The 6389-nt window shown below is 49.5% G+C and overlaps 1 protein-coding gene across 4 annotated transcripts in view; it reads right to left on the bottom strand.

Annotated features, from left to right (window-relative positions):
• Positions 1 to 6389, bottom strand: part of SV2B (synaptic vesicle glycoprotein 2B) — a 210023-nt gene that overhangs the window by 154967 nt on the left and 48667 nt on the right. The gene's annotated exons all lie outside the window — the stretch shown is intronic.

Here is a 6389-nt window from a genome sequence, read left to right as displayed (position 1 = left end):
GGGGTTGGTAGGAGAAAACAGGTGTTCAATCCCACCTGCTGGGAGCCTACAGATGATTCTGGTGCCACTGCTTTATTTTTTTTTTAACTGAGTTTTTTTAAACTAAAAAGAAGAAAGAGCTAATATATATTGAACGCTTACATGCTAGGCATAGTGCCTGGCCTATTAGCTATATTACTGCCACGTGATCATGAAAAGTAGGCTTCAGTTTAACAGATGAGAAAACTGAGGTCCCTTGAAGTTAAGCATACAGTTCGTTCTGGAGCCTGTGTTCCTTCGAGAACATCGTGCTAAATTATGCCTGGTGTTCTGGAACCACTATGAAAGAGAGCCCCCTTTTCACTCTGGTAGGTGTCCTGGTTTGGGTAATAAATAATCTTCCCATGTCACCGCTACATGGTTGTGCCGTCCAGCCCTCCAGGGGCTTGGACATAAACAGTGCTGGAATGAGAGCTATTCAATCCTGAAGAGCCTCTTGCACCAACATCCTCATCAGAGGAGGCACAAAGGTTCCTAGAGGAGATGAGGCTGAGTAGAACCAAGAAAAGTGGAGAGTTATAAGAGGACTCCCACGTTCAGAAATCACAGCCCACCTCACTTTTGGAAAGATCCTGCACAAAGCCCCAGTGGACATGTGTGGACCTTTGGGAGCCCAGAGAAAAGCAAACACCACGTGTGTGGTGACCTCACATCGGCTGGCTGGAAGCATCGGTTCCAGCATCTGGTGGATTGCGTAACTTACTAGCACACCTACACACAAGCAAAGAAGCTCCAGCCAGGGTCTGGTTGCCAGGGCGCCAGTCCTGCCCAGGGACCCCACAGCCTGGGACTGGAAACGGCAAGGGTTTAGAGTTGCGGATGCAAGCCCTGCCACCTGCCCACCCAAGGTATCGTCTGCAGACCCTCACTGGGCTCTGCAAACTGACATCTGCAAGTTCAAGCAGGAAGTCAAGGCTGCTGGAGACATTCTATTTGAGCCTGCATCTGAATAATTTAACACTCCCTCCAAAATAGACTATCATTAGAATTTGTCAATTCCTGTGCATTTGAGCAGTCTCCAAAAAAGAAAAGAGAGAGAGAGAGAGAAAAGGGAAGGAAAAGTTCCCATACATACTGCCTGAGAGCAGTGCTATGGGAAGGTGGCAGTTCAATGTTGGTTTCTTTTCTAGAGTCAAAGCCCTGTGCTTACAGGTGCCTCTGACCCAACAGACAAACGCAGCTCCTTCCACGTCTATTTCACTCTAAAACCAAGTCTGCACTGTGCACACAGGAAGTCAGAGAAAATGCCTGTTTCTCACATGGTCACAGATGTCCACTGCCACCTTCACCACTTATTCTGTGTGTGACCGTATTCAACTCCCTTAACTTCTCTGGTCCTCAGTTTCTCCATCTGCAAGATGTCAGTAATAGCATAGCCTTCCTCCTGGGGTTTTTATAGCATTAACTGAGCCATGAGGGGTGATGGGAGACGTCTCCCATGCTCTGGCATGTAACAGATCCCAATAGTCTTTAGTCTCCCAGTCCTTATTATGCACCAACTGTATGTAAAATGCTGCTGGTTCCATGCTGCCTTTCCAGCAGAAACTCATTTTCTTTTTTTCCCGTTGCTTATGCTGCTGAACACTCATTCTAAAAGCAAACCACCAACAGTGGAACAAAAAACAAACAAAATACATGGATACATATACACACACTACACATATATGTAGACGCACACACACACACACACACACACACACTCAACTTCCAAGGCAGGTGCTCACATCAGCTGAGCCCCCATCCTGCTTGTCAGTGACTGGAGTAAGTACCTAGTTTTATTCCCTTGGGGGTTGTTCCAAACCTTTCTCATGAATCCCGTCCCACTTCCTAAACCTTCCCTCCTGCTTCCTGATCACATTCCCAACTCAGTGAGCCCTGTCGCCTTGGCTCACAGTGACTCCCACCTCTGTCCACCCCAAACTCTCCCCCATCCCCTGTGCTCTGCCTCCCCAGCACCACTACTGACTTCTAAGGCTCACCTCCTCCCTGGGCTCAGCCCCGCCTGCCCCCATTTGTTCCTGAACTTGGTTCCATCCACCGCCTCCTCCCTCTGAATCTCTAAGCTTGGTCTCCTCACACTATTCCTTTTTTACCCTATAAAGATGCTCAAATATCACACCATCCGGAAACATTTCTCTCAGCAACCTTTCCCGCCGCCTTGAGCTGAAGGGGCTCCATTTTAGAAAGTCTCGTCTCTGCAGTTTTTCTACTAAGGCTCTATTTCCAAAGCAGCCAAAGAAGCCTGAAGTTCCTGCTTCAAGGGGAAAGCAAGAAAATTAAGCATCCTCGGCCCGAAACACCTGATCACAACCTAAGAAGAGCCAGATCCCATGGGGCACCTGGGTGGCTCAGTCGGTTGAGCGTCCGACTTTGGCTCAGGTCATGGTCTCGTGGTCTGTGAGTTCGAGCCCCGCGTGAGGCTCTGTGCTGACAGCTCAGAGCCTGGACCTGCTTCGGATTCTGTGTCTCCCTCTCCCTCTGACCCTCCCCAGCTCACACTCAAAAATAAATAAACATTAAAAAAATTAAGAAAAAAAAAGAGGCAGATCCCAAACCTGTTCCAGGACATTAGCTTCAAACAAACCTCGGCCAATGTCAGCACTTTGGGTAATTTATAGAATAACACCTATTGGTCACCTGGCACTCGCCTTTGATTAGACCCTTCCCTGGATTCCTGGAGCAACATGTCCCCTAGACCCTTTTCTGATATAAGTGCCTACCCTGGGCCACAACGAGACTCCTTCTCCCCTTTCCAAATCTCCCAGACACTCTGTCTTCTCTTCTCTGTCACTCATGCTATTCAACAAATTCTGTTTTTTCTCCAGCACACTGTGGGACCCTCCTCTGGGTTCCTGGACCCAGCCAGCCTGTATCACTTTCACCAGCAAATACCTTAAGGAATGTGTGGATTCACTGGACCCCCATCCTCCTGGACCCCCTTCTTGGTCAGCCCTCTTCTCTTTGGGATCCATGCATCCTGCTCTCTCCTGGATCTCCTCCTTCCTCCCTGAATGCCTCTTCTCTCTCCCATTCCCTGCTCCTCATCCTCCAACTCTGTGTTTTCTATGTTTTCTATGACTCTGTGCATAGCACACCTCTCTTCTGCCTCCACCCTGTCTCCCTGGAAGATCGCAGTCACTCCTCCCACATCACCACAACACTTGACTCTGGTCTTGCCCCTGAATTTGCAATTAGCTCATGAACCTGCTCACTCGGATGTCCACCAGCCCCTGCTGAGCCATGCCAAATGCCAGCCACTGAACAAAGCGCTCTCCCAGGCTGGCACACTGAACTCTCTCAAGCCCCCTTCACGCGTGTCATTCCTGCCTCCATTTTACAGGAAACGAAGCAGAGGCCGAGGAAAATCGTGCTCATGGGCACATACATAGTAAGGGGCAGGGCTCGGATTCTAACCAGGGGACACACCAAAACCCACAAAGTCATAGTGCCTCCAACCACAGACCAGAGCAGATTGAAAAACATCCCCTCCAAAGAAGTCATGGCTCCCTACTGCCTAACAACTTCCCCCACATAGGCCCTCCCAGGGGTTCTCGCCCACGCCAGGCTCATCGTGCTGGACGCCTATGTGGTAGCTCCACCTGGGTTCCGTCCACCTTTGCAGCCACATCTGTGCCCCCGGACCACATTCCCATCCTGGGCTGTTCCCAAACATACTACACCTTTGCTGGCTTTGTCTCCTTGCCTGGCTCAGCCACAGTGCCGCATTGCCTCTACTCATTCAACCCCGGGCGACTGACCTCTCCTTCAGCACACCCATCACTGTGATGCTTTTACCCCTGTCTAGAAAGCTGCAGGACAAGGGACTTGCACATGGAGACACAGGCACCTCATATTCAACCAGGTGGCGGGGAGGTGGGGGGCGTGGGGGGGATTCTGGACCCTGGGTCGCTATCTGCTTCACTCACTTGTTCTGACGCGTGCAGAAAAATCATTGCTTCCAAGCTGCAAAGTTCATTGTCGAGGAAAAGGACAGAACAGCTTTTGCGTGCTGACACCTCCCCCAGTTCTCCCGTCCCACTTCCTCAGAGAGCGGGCTCACAGTGGGAGGGGGTGAGCACAGCTCCCCGGAGGGGCTGACAACCTCTGTGAGACACTGCATGGGGCTGGTGACGCGATGTGACCCCAGAGGGGGGAAGTGCAGTTTCTGTACAGTCTCGGGTTTGGTTTGAGCCCTTGGGATGAACATGAGAAGGACAACAGGGCTCACAGGTGTGCTGCCTTCTTTTTCTCTATGGAATCCGCTCAGATACCTGGGGGATGATTTTCTGTGCAGGGCCCCAAATATTATTTGCTACCTCCGCCCGAGTCTCCTTAGAGTCCATAAAATACATGTCACGTCAAGGCTTATAATGAGAAAAAGAAAAGAAAAGCTCAGAGAACTACTGAATCTGCTTAGCTGGGCAGAGCTAATGCAGAAAATCCTGATGAACCCCTGGGACTATTTATTTCTACACCCCCAGTATGCAGGGGTTAAAACTTGAACTCCATCTGTAAAGGCATCGGGCTAGACTCAGCAGAACACTTAGGTCCTCCTTCCCACCTCCCCCCTCTCCACCTCCTCACTGCCATCTCAGCTCCTTATGCACCCAAACCCCCTCTGGGCTGTTCCTGGGCCCATTCTGGGTCTGTTATGCCTCTGGAGTATTTCTTTCCTTTTTCATCCCAGAAGCTATTTATTCCATAGAAAGAGCTTTTCTTTCCCAAAATCAGGACAGGTGGACAACCTGCTTTCTAAGCCCCTACTGAGTCTCTCCGCCAGAGGATGCAAGAAAAGCTGGCTGGACAGGGCTTTCAGTGTGAGGTTAGAGACTACAGAATGCCTTCCCAGCAACCTCAAACAGGGGGGCATGGCATAACAAGCTTGTTCTAGAACAGCCACACAAAGGGTGCAGCTGATCTGTTTCCAGGCTGGCCTTTGCCCATTAATTAGTTTATTATATCCCAGAATGTTGAAATTCATCGCCCACGCTCCCTACCACACTCATCCATCCTTTTTCTCTTTTCTCTAAAGGTAAATCTAAGCCCCAAGGGGCAGGACAGTGAGAGAACATCTCATAAGCATTCTGCCACGAGCCCAACTTAGAGCTGAAAGCTTGACATTCATTCAGTCCTCACGAGGACCCTCCAAAGGTAGCTACAGTTATTACCCCATAGTATAGAAAGAAAAAACGAGGCAAGCTCAGAGAAGTTAAGCAACCGGCCCGGGATCACACACTAGGGATGGATGGAGCTAGCATTTGAGTCCATGGTTTCCGATTCCAAAACCTCTGCTGTGTGGCCGGCAAGACAGATGACCAGACTGAACTGCTCAGCTGTAGACTCCTTTAAATTTTTTTTCAACATTTATTTACTTTTGAGAGACAGAGAGAGAGAGCATGAGCGGGGGAAGGGCAGGCAGAGAGAGAGAGAGAGAGAGGCACAGAATCCCAAGCAGGCTCCAGGCTCTGCTCCAGGCACAGAACCCGATGTAGGGCTTGAACCCACGAAATGTTCATCATGACCTGAGCCAAAGTCTGACGCTTAACCAGATGAGCTACCCAGGTGCCCCAGATGTAGACTCCTTTAGAACAAAAGCCATACCTTAAACGCCTCTGTATTCCCCAAAGCACTCACCAAAGGAAAAGACCTCTATGGGTGATAAAAGAATGAATGAATGAATGAATGAATGAACAATTAAATGAAATAAGAAATAAAATAAAAGATTTTCCTGCTTCCTTCTGAAGATGGTTTGTGACCTGATTTGCTGGTTTAGTTTTACAATAAAGCTAAACACAGAATGACACCAGCAACTGAGAAATGTTAGCGCTTGAGGCAGACAGGGCAATTCCCGGCACACCTCATGAAGGTCTACACCCATAGATTCCTACATTCCCACCACCTGGTTGGGAAACTGTATTCCTTCTCCTGGTTCTCCACTTACCTATCTAACAGAAATAAGTCTCCGCATCCCTATCTGTTAAATGGATCAGAAAGGAAGCATGGTGTAATGAAAAGGACAGAGCTGCTGGCCAGAATAGGTTCCAACCCCAGGGAACTACTCAGCTTCTGTGAAACTCAGTTTCCTTGATGTCCACATGGAGTACTAACACCCTCCCCCTTGCCTCCTTGGGAAGGGAGGACGACCTCAAAAATTAGAGAATTTGGGGTAACTAAGGTGACCAGCTGACCATCATTCAAGAGTCTTCCCAAATCTGAGTTATCTCAGGATAACTGTGGATAATTGTGGAAGGCAGAGGAACGACCACCACCACCACCCCCCCCCCCCCCCCCCCCACCCATCCGTAACCTAATCCCTGGAGCCTGTGCAGGTGTTATTTTACATGGCAAAA

Source organism: Herpailurus yagouaroundi, unplaced genomic scaffold (assembly GCF_014898765.1).
Source record: "Herpailurus yagouaroundi ecotype Mexico unplaced genomic scaffold, PumYag 185, whole genome shotgun sequence".
Taxonomy (NCBI): domain Eukaryota; kingdom Metazoa; phylum Chordata; class Mammalia; order Carnivora; family Felidae; genus Herpailurus; species Herpailurus yagouaroundi.
The sequence above is the reverse complement of the archived record's forward strand: the minus strand, read 5'-3'. Positions and strand labels throughout refer to the sequence as shown.